Below are 15,348 nucleotides of genomic sequence, written 5' to 3' on the forward strand. Positions count from 1 at the left end.
AACATGCTTTTTTGTCTTGTATATGGATTGGAAAATTGATTTTTATCACAATCACGTGGGGGTCACTGGGTAAGTCCCCATTTAATGAGGAGACAGGAGGAAGCATGAGCTCAGTATCAACTTAACTGTTCTATGAAGAGAAGTCATCACTGGAACTTGGATATTTCTTTATTAAAAAATCCCTAATTGTCAGTTGGTGTGGAGCTTGGCTATTATCTTCAGTATTGCTAAGTATTTTAACATGTAAATATGGTATTAATATTTTTGCTTATTTTCTATTAAATTTCATAATATCTAATTTAGATTAAATTCAAAAGCAAACATTTAGAATAGCAATTAAATATCAAGTAACGGTTATCTGTCGAAAGTTCGAACTGTAGACACTTTGGGTCACCTAGTATTTGCCTTCTTTGACTCAGGTTTTTGCCTCATGTTATTGTGCTGCATGCTTACTCGCTCAATCATGTCCGACTCTTTGGGACCCCGTGGACTGTAGTCCGCCAGGCTCTTCTGTACATCTGACTCTTTGCGACCCCTGGACTGTAGTCCGCCAGGCTCCTCTGTCCATAGGATGCTCCAGGCAAGAATACTGGAGTGGGTTGCCATGCCTTTTTCCAGGGGATCTTCCCAACCCAGGGATCCAACCCAGGTCTCCTGCATTGCAGGCGGATCCTTTACCATCTGAGCCACGAGGGAAGACCCCGAGAATACTAGAGTGGGTAGCCTATCCCTTCTCCAGGGGACCTTCTGGACCCAGGAATTGATCGAGGGTTTCCTGCATTGCTGGTGAATTCCCTACAAGTTGAGTTAGCAGGGAAACCCCAGTATTATCATTATCCATGGGCTTTCCAGGTGGTGCTAGTGGTAAAGAATCTGCCTGCCTCTGCAGGAGTCATGAGAGACTTGGGTTCAATCCTTGGGTCAGGAAGATCCCCTGGAGTAGGAAACGGCAACTCACTCCAGTATTCTTGCTTGGAAAACCTCATGGACAGAGGACCCTGGTGGGCGCGGCTGAGCACAACAACATTATTTTCCATATGTTTTAGCTATCACTTGGGAGAGAGGATGTGAGGAGGGGCAAGATTGTGAGGAGTAAAATGATTATTTCTCTGTTCCCCCCAAATTTGGTTGCCCATTGAATGACTTTCCATCTTCTTTCCCTTAGGCATTTATCTTTGTCCTGCGACTTCAATTCTGAATGTTTTAGCTAAACCCAGGCTCTAGGTTTTCAGTGTATTGCTGAATCTCCACCTGGATATTTTACCTTCATTTCAAATGATATTTCTAAAACCAAATATGTCCTTTTACTCCACATATGTTCTCCCTGAGTCTACTCTTCCTCCAGATAGCCAACTCTGAATGTGTCGGGATGTTTGAGTCTTTCTTCCCTTTCTGCAGCTAAGTCATATTACATCTGTGTATGTCCCATGTCAACTTAACCTCACTATGAAAGTGAAAGTCGCTTAGTCATGTCCGACTCTTTGCCACCCCACGGACTATACAGTCCATGGAATTCTCCAGGCCAGAATGCTGCAGTGGGTAGCCTTTCCCTTCTCCAGGGAATCTCCCCAATGCAGGGATCGAAACCTGGTCTCCCGCATTGCAGGCGGATTCTTTACTGGCTGAGCCACAAGAGAAGCACCAACCTCATCGTGAAGGGCCTTGTTAAATCTCATGACATTCTGTCATTCAGGAATGACCATCCTAATGCCAGACATTGTTTCAGGCACTGAGGAAACTGAAAAATAATACTGAAAAATCCCTGCTTACATTAGATCAGAAAGAGAAAGACTATACCAGATCAGTAAATTACCTAGTGTTAGTACACGGACATAGTAAATCATAAGTGATATGAAAACAAATGGAGATGTACACACTGCTGTATATAAAGTGGAAGACCAACAAGGACCGACTGGACACACACAGAATGCTGCTCAGTGTTACGTGGCAGCCTGGATGGGAGGGAAGTTTGGGGGAGAATGGATGCATGTGTATGTACAGCTGAGTCCATTTGCTGTTCTGAAACCATCACAACATTGTGAATCGGCTATATCCCTGGTGTTGTTGTTATTGTTCAGTAGCTAATTTGTGTCTGACTCTTTGCAACCCCATGGACTGCAGCACACCAGGCCTTTGTCTATCCCTATACAAAATAAAAAATTAAAAAAAAAAAGGATATATAAAAAAATGAAAACAAATTGGGCCATGTAGGAGGAGATGGAAAATGTTGGGGGAAGGGGTCATATCTTTAATTAGGATGGTTTGGGTAGGTCTCACTGACCCTGGATTTTTTTTTTGTTTGTTTGTTTGTTTGTTTTTGACCCTGGATTTTAACCTCATAATTCCTTTTAATGTCATGCTTTACACAGAACCTTGTTTATCATCCTTGAACTATGTAATCACCAATTCTATTAATTTTCTCAGAAAAATCATCGTGCTTGCATTTTCATTTGGACTACTTTTTGTCTTGTTCTGTCTCAAGCCTATGAAACCTCCTAACTTGACTCTGTGCCTCTATGGCAGTGAGGGCAGATGCTTAGTGAAACTGTTTCCATGCGACCCTGTGGTAAGCCAGTGGGCTGTGAGCCAGAGCATTAAAACTCCCAGAATCCTCTGCGTTTTCTTCCTTCTTGGTCTGCCAGCCGGATGCAGCAAGTCCCTCCCTGGGGGTGGGGTGCGGGGAGTCCAAAGTCCTGGGGCATGAGAGTCACTGGATAGGAGGAACCCCCTCCTAAAGCATCACAAGGAAGACAACCCTTTGCTTGTGTTTGAACTTTATAGGAGTGAAAAATAGTCTATTGTATTAAGCCTCTCTGGTTGGAAGAGGGAGTTTTGTTTAATACCAAGTATCACTTCTTACCCTAATTAATGTGGCTTCCTTCCATACATCCTGTACCACTGGGACACCCCATTTAGATGAACATTTTATTAGTACTACACTGAGTCATCGCTGTTGTTTATTCATAACCTACGTAAAATCTACAGCTGTGGTTAAATCCAACTCTATCTCCTTGTGGCTAAACAGAAGCTGCTGAGAATGCCCGGAAAAAACTCGCAACTAAACAGACCATACGGTGGCCTCTAACCTCAGATGGGCCCTCAAAGCTGAATGCTGGCCCGACTGTGTTGCTGTCATGGTCCCTCCGTTCCTTGTTCTTCTAAAATAGATGACACCTGACCCTCACCAATGATTTGCTTCCTCTATCTTATAAAAATAACTGGAATCCGACAGAGCTCTCACTAAAACCTTGCTACTGAACCTAGATATTCACCTGCATTCACTCTCATCCTTTCACCCTCTCACGCAGTTACAGTAAATATATATATCCCTTCTCTTATTGAAAATGAATTATGCCCTGGATCCAATTCTTTTTGTCGTTTAAATACCCTGCTTGCTACTCTACTCTCAGTGAATAAAGAACCTGCCTGCAATGCAGGAGATGCTGGAGACATGGGTTTGATTCCTGGGTTGGTAAGATCCCCTGGAGGAGGGCACGACAACCCACTCCAGTATTCTTGCCTGGAGAATCCCACGGACAGAGGAGATTGGCGGGCTACAGTCCCTGGGGTCGCAAAGAGTCCGATATGACTGAAGGGGCTGAGCAGAGCACTGTACTCTCAACATTGGCCTCTATCCTGGTTCCTTCCTTTTGCATTTATTATTATTATTTTTTTATTTTTTATTTTACTTTACAATTCTGTATTGGTTTTGCCATACATTGACATGAATCCACCACGGGTGTATATGCGTTCCCAAACATGAACCCCCCTCCCACCCACATCCCCACAACATCTCTCTGGGTCATCCCCGTGTACCAGCCCCAAGCGTGCCATATCCTGCATCGGACATAGAAAATGTGTCTCTCCTGTCTTGGAAACAAATATCCTCCTTGGTCCTAGTCTCTCCTCTGGGTACAGCTCCTTTCCCCTCCTCTCTTTCATCACCATATTCCTTGGAAGAAAGTGTGTTACCCTTCCACTTACTCTTTCTCTGACTGCAGTCTGGTTTCCGCTCCCTCAGTCTCCCGAGCACTCTTGTTGCCATGATTGGGAGAACCTTCACGTTGCTAACTCTAATGGGTGCTTTCCTTCTCTGAGTGGCACCTGACAATATTGTCCACTCTCCATCAAACACTCTCTTCCCATAACTTCTGAGACTGCTTGCTCCTATAGCTTTCTTCCTTGATTGTTTAGGCAGTATACCCTTCCATCTTTTGATCAAATGTTGTTCTTCCTCAGGGTTCTATGTCCAGATCTTATTTTCTGCTAACTAGACCCACTTATTCCTTGGATGATTTTGTAAGGTCTCATGATTCCACCTACACTAAATACTTCAGAAATACCTTAGTCCCAAACTCAGACCCATTCTCTTTCTAGAACCTTTCCACCTCCTTCCTTTCCTGCTGTTACTACCAGACACAAGGACTCCACCTTGATTGCCACACAAGGTTCCTACTGGTCCACCTTTCTCGGATCTTGTCCTTCTCCAAAACTTTCTCCTAGGGCAGCTCAAATGAGTCTATATGATCAGGCCACTACTCCACTCTGAAATCTTTAATGGCTCCCTTGTGTTGCCTAGAACTTTATTCCTTAAAAATACAAATTCTTTAATGTGGCTAATGGAGCATTTTCTAGGCCAGCCCTCAACCTCTTCATTTTAATCCCGCGATAGTCTCCTTTCCCTCTAAATTTCAGCTCGGGCAACCTCTTGCAGTCCCCAGAATTAATCTTGCCCTCTGGCATCAGGTTTGCACCTATGCTGGTCACCCGTTGTGAACAACCGTGGTCCCCTCTGCCTGGCTGACTCTCACTTTTCCTGCAGGTCTAGCTGAGAGTCCTGGCTGGGGAGCTTTCCTATTCCTGCTCTGGCTTGCAAATCACCTTGCGTTTCCATGACCACAGCACTTACTGCAATTTATTGCCACTGTCTGTTAAACTGTCTGTTTTTCCCAGTAGACTATAAACACTGTCATATTTCTAAAATTCACAGATGTTCAAAAATGGGATAGATTGTAAACAGGCTGAGACTCAAACATTAGGTTGGTGGTTGGGCTTGATGTTTATAGCTTCGTCGTCTTAAGTCCTTACTGCTTTTCATGGGCCATGTGTTGCAGCCAAATGATTTGCTCTTTCTCAAATGTGCTTTGTGTTTTTCTCCTCTGTGAGTTGGGTCGTATCTTTCCCCTTTACCTAATGATGTCTTTCTCTATTCTATGTTTGTGGAAATTATACTCTTTCTTGAAGCCCAGTTCCAAAACCGTCTTCTCCACAAAGCCATTTTATCACCCTGGAGAAACGTCTTGCTTGCTTTTCTCTGAATTTGCAAAACATTACAGACTATTTTAAAGTACTTATCATATGTCATATGTCATTTAAAATCATTTTGTATTTCAACAAAAGGGTTTCTTGGGGAGAATCTTCTCTCCCTTCTCTGAATTCCTGTAATACATTATGTCACTTTTATGGAACACATTATACTCTGCCTTATGTTGTAGTTATGCATATACACGACATCTCTTCTTAATAGCTTTGGAAGTCTTGCAGGTTTATATGCACTCCAGTGCCTAGAATCTTGTCATGTATATGAACTCTCAAAATAAAATCGTTAAATGCTTCTACCAACCTCCTACTTCTGTCTGACTCCATAAGCCGCTGCCTGCCCCCCTCCCCACACATCGGCTTTCTGGTTCCATTCCTAGTCCAATCCTCATCAAGTGTATTTTTCCATTTCCTCTTTGCACATTGCTTTTACAGCATACGTTCATATCTCTGATTGTCAAAATCCTGCCTCCTTGGCTCAGATATCGCTTCTCTGTGAAGGCTGCCTTGGTGCTATCTGGCAGAAGAGACTTTTGGCCAAGGTCTTTGGCCATGGCTTAGTGGACCGCAGAAATACCTTGAAAAAATTAAATCAGCATCCTGGTTTAAGAAATCATGTGCATTTCCCTAGTAAGATGGGTAGCAGCAAGGTGAGCCGGAAAAGAGTGACACTTAGGAGAACTCATGCATGTTTCCGGACAGAGGCTACTGTGTGCTTACACTTGCCTCGCAGCTGTAGGGCTGGAAAAAGGAGGTCAAGAAGTGGAGCATTATATAAGCTGACTCAACAGGGATTTGTTTTTCTAATGGTTCCATCTAAGGAATTCCAATAAAGAGGGGAAGGGGACCTGAAAATTTGCTGACACACCACTGGTGGAGATAAGGAGGCTGAGCGGGAGGATGGACAGGTTTGCTGGGTTTTGACCAGCCCTCTGGTGTAGACGCTGATCTAGCAGGGTTTTTCCTAGAATCTGTTTATGTTTTCTAGGCAACTATAACGTGTGTGGCATTTATATTCATCTTTTATGAACATTTTATTTACTGCTTGAAATTTCTATATCAAAAATATATCGGTTAGTGAGGACCAGTTGGTTTTTATGAAACTCCATAGTGTACAAAGCTTCTTACAGCTCTGAGGGATCATAAGAGGGTCCTCTCCCTCCCATCTCTCTTTGATCCCAGGAGCAGTCTGCTGTGGTCCACAGGGTATGAGTTTGTTTTGTTTTTAAACTGTTCAGTTAGCATCAGCAATAGCAAGTTTGCAGAGATATGATGAGAATGGAGTGAAACAACATGTATGGAGCCCAGTCCTGTACCTGAGATGTGGTCAGCATGCCTCCCCGCACCCCGCCCACCCCCACCCCCACTCCAACCCCCACCCTAACCCCCAGCCATAGTTGCTATACTCGGGAGGACATAAATATTGGCCTACAAAGAATAAGAACTGTAGCAGAAATTGGCAACTTAATTTTGACATGAGCATGGATTAAACTTTCCTACATTTGAAATAATTCTACCTGAGGCTATAGTCCATGTATTTCATTTAGTGAGATTCAGAATATATGCCTGGGCACACTGCCTTGAAATCCTTACACTGTGTAGATGTTTAATACAACCTGTGTACACAGTTTGTGTGCTGTTTTCTAGGAAAGAAAGATAAGCATGTATGTGTGTGTGTGAATCATAGCTTATATTTTAAAAATGAGACTGGAGCAAGAGCAAATTGTGAGGAATTATATTGTCAATTTGAAAACAGGCTTAACCAGGGTTATTCTAAATTTATAAAGGCACATACTACCAATTTCTGGTTTTATATTTGATAAAAAGCATTTTTTCCTTAGACCTGGAAAATCGCCTTTGACCTCTTAAAAGTGAACCATCATCATAACCTCAGTGTCAAGAGATAAAGCTGGCAGACAACATCTGGAACAAAATTAATCTTTTTGATGGCACCTGCCTGTTGAAAGCTCACCTCTGAAACACTCAAAAAGGATAGGATTGGCGATGATGACTATTTCAGACCTGACTTTTTATTCTCTTGTAGTTCACTTAACTGTGCTAGTGATGCTTTCTGACCTCTCTGAACTCTCCTGAAATAGACTCAGAACTCAAAGCACACAGCAATTACGAGAACCAAGCACAGTTAGTTCTACAAGTATTTGATTTGACTCATGCCAAGTACACTGGCTTTCACATAGCAGGTGTTTGTAATGTTTGGACTAATTTTAGTTTGTTCTTTTATAAGACAAGCCTGTATTTAGATTCTTTGAATTTCTATTCAGGTATGTCTGCTCCATGGTTGTTCTAGCCAGCCTAATTTTTTTTTAGCTAGGGAACTTGGTTCCAGCCTGTTCTTCTGTTAGGACTTTGGAGATATTGGGTCTGTGTCAAGCTGCCATGATGGGATTTGAGTCTCTGTCACAGTGTCACGGTTTGGTCAATTCTGGGTATTCACTGTGAGGTGAAAGAATTAGTCACTCGGTTGTGTCCGACTCTTTGCAATCCCATGGACTGTAGCCCACCAGGCTCCTCTGTCTATGGCAAGAATTCTCTAGGCAAGAATACTGGAGTGGGTAGCCATTCCCTTCTCCAGGGGATCTTTCCGACCCAGGGATCGAACCTGGGTCTCCTGCATTGCATTGCAGGCAAATTCTTCACCATCTGAACTACCAGGGAAGTGGGCAAAATGATAAATGTCATGGAGGAAAAAAGAGATGGAGCTTGTTCTGTAACATTTTAAAGAACCAATTGGGGCAACTTTTGACACAATACAAAGGGAAACTATAAGGAAGAATAACAATGAGGCGGGGCTTCCCTGGTGGCTCAGAGGTTAAAGCGTCTGCCTGGAATGCAGGAGACCCGGGTTCGATCCCTGGGTCGGGAAGATCCCCTGGAGAAGGAAATGGCAACCCACTCCAGTACTCTTGCCTGGAGAATCCCATGGAGGGAGGAGCCTGGTAGGCTACAGTCCATGGGGTCACACAAAGAGTCAGACACGACTGAGGCAATGGAAAATGTTGACTGCTGCAGTGAGTTGCCTCAGAAAACATCTGACTTGAAATCTTGGTCACCTGTCAGTAATGTGTCATTCGGAATGTGAGGAAAATATCACTGAAAGTCAACTATGTAAACAGATCAGAGCAAAGGTAACTCTGACTGAAGCCCAGGGGGCCCCACCTCAGACCAGCATCCCAGAAATCTTGAGGAAAACTTAGGCACCTGTGGAGCACAGATTAAAAGTCATGGACTCTAGACTCTAGATAATGCCTCAGGTCCCCCACCCCCACCGATACTAGTTTGGAATCTGTCACTCAAGCTTCCCAACTTAAGAAAAAATGAAGGTTAACAAGAAAAAAAATATTCTTCTGACTTCAGTATTTTTTGATAAAATTGTTTCCACTTTTCTAGCATCTAACCTTGAAAAATCAGTCATACATGATTTCTTTTTCTCTTTTACACTCTATATTCAGTGAACCATTAAGTTCTTTTAATTCTTCTTTCAAAATATATCTGCCATCTGTAACCTCTTTCCTTTTTTCAGTTACCACTGAGCTCAGCTCACACCTGAACTGTATTGCACAAGGGTTTCCATTGGCCTCTTATCTGTTCCATTCCCTGAATCACTAATAGCTTAAACTTCATAAAGAACCTCTTTAAGAGCCTGATTTTTCCTTCAGTCAAATTCTTCAGTGGGCTCTCCAATGCCCATGGAAATCTCCCGCACATCATTGTCATGAACCTCTGTGAACACCAGCCCTGTTTCAACCTCCTTCTGATGGTTCAAAGATTGAAATTCAAAGGGAGGCACAGCCAGCAACTGGCACCATATGTCACTCTCCCATAACACTCGAATTTTGGGCAAATATTTAGGCCCCAGGGAGGGTGGGAAAGTGGCAGCACTTTGATCCCAAGATTGATTTACTTCTGACTTTGTAATCAACATGTTGGATCAGTAACAAACATTCCCCTGTGCTCAGTACACACCAGTGATTTCCCATCTCTCGCAGAATAAAAGCCAAAAGCTGATGGCATTCTATAAAGCCTTATAAGTGGGTTCTGTGTTCCCCTCTGGGCTCTTTTCCTCCCTTCCTTCCCATCACCCATCCCAGTCCAGCTACACTGATTTCCCCACTGTTCTTCAAACATGCCCATACACCCCTACCTCAGAGTCTTTGTACTAGCTGTCCCCAAAGTCTGGACGTTCTTTCCTCAGAGAGCAGTATGACTAACTCTTTCACTCCCTTTAAGGCAGGGGTCCCCAAACTCTGGCATCTAATGCCTGATGGCTGAAGGTGCAGCTGATGTAATAATAATAGAAATAAAGTGCCCAATAAATGTGATGCACTTGAATCATCCTGAAACCATCCCCTACTCCTATCCCAGTCCGTGAAAAAACTGTTTTCCGTGAAATGGCCCCTGGTGCCCAAAAGGCTGGGGACCGCTGCTTTAAAGCTTCAGTCAAATGTTGACTTATTAGGGAGACCTCCCCAGTTACCTTATTTAATATACAGCAAATCCCACTTTCACTTTGGCCTTCCTGGTCCTCCTCTTTGTCTTTCTCTACAGCACTTATCATCTATTAGACAGTGTGCTTCACTTATTTATCCTGCTTATAGGTTATCTCCTTCAGTTCAGTTCAGTTCGGTTGCTCAGTTGTGTCCAAGTCTTTGTGACCCCATGGATTGCAGCATGCCAGGCCTCCCTGTCCAGCACCAACTCTTGGAGTTTACTCAAACTCATGTCCACTGAGTTGGTGATGCCATCCATCCATCTCATCTTTCAGTTGATTGTAAATGCCATGAGGGCGGGGATTTTTGTCTTGTTTACTGCTGTATCCCCAGCACGTAGAATAGTTCCTGCACTTAGTAGGATCTCAGTGATGATACGTTGAATACATGAATGGATGAGTGAACAGGAGAGTACGATCTCTTGTGCCCAGTCTATAGGCATCTTCCCATAGTCTCACCCCAGCTTCACTTCCTGCTACTTCCTGATGTGAAACCACATTCTAGACATCATGGGCTACTGCTCTTCTGGGCATTCTCTCCCTTTCTTGTGCTTTGGTTGCCCTGTTCCCTCCATTGGGAGGCCCTTTTGCATTCTTCTGACCTTTCCTCTGGGCTCCCCAGGTGGTGCTAGTGGTAAAGAACCTGCCAGCCAATGCTGGAGCCGTAAGAGACGCGGTTCGATTCCTGAGTCAGGAAGATCCCCTGGAGGAGGGCATGGCAACCCACTTGCCATGGGGAATTGCATGGACAGAGGAGCCTGGTGAGCTACAGTCCATGGGATGGCAAAGGGTCAGACATGACTGAAGTGACTTAGTATACATGCATGACCTTTCCTCTAGGCTTAGGCTAAATTTCTACTCACTCCATGAAACCATCCCAAGTCACATAGCCTCATTCTTCTTCTCTTCTCATAGAATATTCTCTTGATAGCACTAATCTGACAATTAAATGTATTGTGTATCATAAGTCATATTCTTGTCTTCTGATGTTACTTAAACCATGAGTTTTTATTCAGAGTTTAAAATGTGTCTATTTTGTTTCTCCAGCTTTGGAAGCTCTCTTAGCTAAGTCTTGGTATAAGTGAATAAAATGGCTCATGGGCAGAGCTCTTGGCCAGGGGCCCACCCTACCACCCTGATTATGAGGGCACCAATACCTCAGCACCCCCCACCTCCTGCTGCTGAGGAGTATGCCTTAGTGCACCACTTAGGAAAGATCTAAGATGCCTTGCTCATAGTGGGTGCTCAGACAGTGTCCATCAATGGACCGATTGATCTTGTATGGTTGTTTTGTTCCTAATATTCTCTCTGCAGCCTATGTATTAACACTCATTTTTAAAAGAGACATGAAATCATTATTATGAAGTAAAAAATACATCATTAAAATGTCATTTAATGGTGATGAACAAGAAAGAATTAAATATATATGAATTGGTGATTGAGCAGTATAGGACTTACCATGTTAATTGGACACACCAAAAGCTATAAAGGCTACATGTGTGAGAGGTGATTTTGTTCACGTGTTGCTCAGATTATGAACAATTGTTTTTACCATGACATTTCCATGGAGAAATCTGAGTGAGTGAGCAATAAGTTTTAAAATGCTTGGTTATGCAGAATTGAATCTGGAAGGTCTGCACTGCTTATTTTTAATTTTTATACTTAATTTGGAAAAAAGTATTATATTCATTAAAAACATTGTGTGAATGAAAGTTCTGCATTTGATCTCTAGGGTCAATTATGTCAATTAGACATATGATGGGGCTCTAATCCATCTAACGACTAATATTCAAAGTGTTTTCTAACATCACCTACAAAAGTAGATGAAGTTACTTCTGTAGCACATTAGGCAGCAATGACTATTTTGAGAACAAAAAGTCAAACTAAACAGCTGGGCACATTGACACCTTTATTTTCAGCTTAACTTTACTGTGCTTTGATATCGAAAAACAAGTCTTATAGCCAACTTTTATAAATGGATATTAATAGAAGGCTAACATTAAGTTCAAATAGCATTAACTATTTGAAAGTCAATTTTAACACAGTTCTGAAGAAGAATTAAATATCACCTATCAACTCCTTATTTATCTAGTGTGAAATAGATAGAGGTATCCCTTGCTCCATGAAATGGCTATGATTCTGAAAAGTTTTATATAACTTAAAATTTTGCAAATTGAACCTCATTTTATTTCACATTAGAATAATAAAGGCCTGCTATTATGAACCCTTTGGGTAGTGAGTAAGCAAACTGTAATTTGTTTACTGATATCCAATACTGATGTTTAATTTTTTTTAATTAAAAATAGCCATAGGTATAGGCTACTTGACTCCTAGAATTTTCAATAGCACCAATTTAAAAATAAAACAACTTTAAAAATTAAAGTTTGCCTCTACTTCTACTTCAAATTTTATGGCAGGAAAATTACCTATTAAAATATTTGTATTTATTATTCTGTCCCTCTCTGGTTCTGACATTTTACTGTTCTTTGATTTTGTGACATATGCTTCTTCTTTTGAAATAGCTGCTATGAAAGCTTAGTTTTAAATTAATGATAATTAATATAAAATTTTTGGAATTTTCTATCATATCACAGATAATTTGAGACTTTTGCAATATGTTGCCAATTCTATAGGTTGGAACCTATAGAGTTTTTCCAAAAGGAAAAAGAGGCCTCATTCTTAATGAAGTCCAGAAAGGCATGTTTGGGGCACAAGGTAGGTAACAAGTGTAGACAAAACAGTTTCTCATCTCCACTGGGAATAAATCACAGAAACGTGCAAAATCAGTCCAAAGATGACCCTTTGTCTTAAATGGTGTGTAATAGCATGTTAGGGTAGAGCTTTTAGATATGCAAAAATTTCTCAACTTTGAACAACATTCGCTTTGTTACTAATATTCCCTGGAAACAAATGAAAGCTATTGAAAAAAAGAAAGTAGGCAAAGTCAGGTGAGAAAACCCGCGGCAGCTCATTTAGTGTTTTAGTTCCCACAGTAGGCTGAATCGTTAGGTGGTGCAGTCGCTCTGTGCCTCTGTGCAGCTCTGCAAAATGCAGCAAAACCATGTCTCTTCTGTTCTCCTGGGGGTGTGTGTGGGTTGGAGGCTGTCCTCGCGGTGGGCAGCCTGTAAAACACTTTACTTTCATCCGGATCTTAGGTCACGGTGTAGTCCGTGTCTTAGGTGACAGGAACAGTAACTACGAGCCTTATTTGAAATTCAAATAAAAATTTATGAAAGTTGAAGAGTAGCCTGAATAAGATTTCTTATGTTTGGTCCCTTTGAAGCAAGCTGTTGGAAAGTCTACAGTGCTCTAATCATCCCGAGGGATTATCTGCAGGGACAGAAAATGAGCGCCCTGGTCTGTGCCACTCTGATGCGGACGCCTGAGGGAAGGAATCAGTCTTTGAGTCCTATGGACCAGGAGCATGGGTTAGACAGCAGTTTCCCCGTGTCTCAGGGTGATTTTCATGTTTTTGAAAATTTGGCCTTATGGTCTGGCATTTTGGGAGATTTCCAAGTCTTCCTTGTGGAAGGAATCTGACTCTAAGATGGCAGACTCAGTCAGCACATGAGAACTTCCAGGATGGACTGGTCCAGTCAGCTGGACTGTCCAGGCCCATGAGGAGATACTGGTTTGGGGTGACTAATTCTGCCACTGTAGAAAGTCTGTAAGGTGGCCTCCATATCCTGCATGTTGAAACGGGACAAGGAAAGGCCGGTGCCCTTGAACACATCCAGACCCATTTGTGAAAATGTCCTCGTCTACGTGATGTGTAACTGCTTAGCACTGTGGCTTTGTGTAGCAGGTTTTTGGTCAACACTAATAGAATTGAATTAAATCTATCAAATCTAAGAAGCTTTATCTCCTAATTTTTCAATGTCAGGTAAGTCATTTCCATCCAAGAGAGCTCATAGATGTTACCTCATGAGACCGTGTTTATTAAAATTTGCTGAGGGACTTCCCTGCTGGTCCAGTGGCTAAGACTGTACTTCCAATGCAGGGGGCCCAGGTTCGATCCCTGGTCGGGGAACTAGATCCCCACATGCTGCAACTAAGACCTGGTGCAGCCAAATAAATAAATGTTTTTTTTTAAAAATTGAAATGATTTTTGTAAAATGTCATAATTATTAGTCATTTATTAATATCTAATCACAAGGACTGGATAAAGGATTCATTTGTAGAAATAAAAACACTCTAGAGGGAAGCCCATTTCTAAAGAGCCCATTGTGTTTTATCAATTATCATGAGATGTATATTTAAGAATGAAACCTACGTTTACTAGCACAAAGTTATTAGCTCTGACTTATTTACTATTCTCATAATTCAAAATGCGTTTCACCATCCCAAAATTCTGATTATATAATACTTATAATTTGTTATCCAATTTTGTGGCTTTAAAGGTATTATGTAGGATAAATTGATTTTTCTCATCTTTCTTTCTAATTGATGAAGCAAAGTACCATCCAGCAAAGTCTATTTTTTAAAGTATTTATTCAATTGACAACCAACCATACTAAAAGAGATGAAAAATAACATAATTGAGAAAATGACAAATTGCCTGTAGTTCATTATGTGTGAGAAAGAAAGAAGGTCTCACAATTTTCTAATGTAGAATTAAACCAAAACCCTGTGCATAACTTCTGATGGGGTTGAAAGGGACAACCAATTCTCTTAATGATTCACCAGTGGAATAAATTCGACACCTGAGTGGAATAAAAGTATGTATATGTAGGGTGTGTGTCTTGTTTTGAAATAGCAATTTGGGTGGAAGTGGTGAGGATCAGGGTGAGCACTGGGCCAACGGATGTAGCACAGGGCAGAAGCAAGATGCCCCAAGTTCCGCCACTAGCTGTGACCTGATGCAGCTTGAGGTGCTCACTTTCGCATCTGTAAAATGAGAAGGTGAATCAGATGCTCTAAGCGGTCCCGGAAGAGGAAGGAAGGTTCTAGAGATCCGCAGCCTAAGCTTGGCGAGAGAGGAGTGGTGGAGTCATTATACCTGAGCCACCCCTCAAATGCACCACTGATTAGGGTCTGCGTGAGTGTGACTGAGGCATGGCAGAGTTTAAAGAAGACTCAGATTCTCAAACATTGGGGCGAGTCACAGCTTCTCAGCATCGTATGTTTTCTTATCTGTACAATAAGGGAGATAGTCTAGATCACTACAGTTCCTTCTAGTTTCAACACTTAGAAATCCTAGAAAAGTAGAGATTTTAAGCTAAATTGAATATGTTTTCAGATATATCTCCATTGAGTGAATTAAATGCTAGAAGAATTAAATATTGTAGTTCAAATGCAGAAAATAACACTCTATTAGAAATAATGTGGGAGTCAATTTCCAAATTAATAGATTCAGCATAATGAATATTTCCCAAACAGCAAAGCAAATATTAATACACAAATTCTAAGTTTAATAATTACCTTTAACTTTTTAAAAAAGTAACAAACCCTCATCCTACTATAATTATAATGGCTGCATTGTTTACATGAAACAAGATAAATTTTTCCCAAAAAGGTGCTCA

General features: G+C 41.6%; 1 non-coding gene across 1 annotated transcript; it reads left to right on the forward strand.

Moving 5' to 3' along the window:
• Positions 1–8,131: 8,131 nt before the first annotated feature.
• Positions 8,132–8,203, forward strand: TRNAS-GGA. Its single transcript has one exon. It is a non-coding gene; the product is annotated as a tRNA-Ser (tRNA).
• Positions 8,204–15,348: the final 7,145 nt, after the last annotated feature.

Source organism: Oryx dammah, unplaced genomic scaffold (assembly GCF_014754425.2).
Source record: "Oryx dammah isolate SB20612 unplaced genomic scaffold, SCBI_Odam_1.1 HiC_scaffold_3, whole genome shotgun sequence".
NCBI lineage: Eukaryota > Metazoa > Chordata > Mammalia > Artiodactyla > Bovidae > Oryx > Oryx dammah.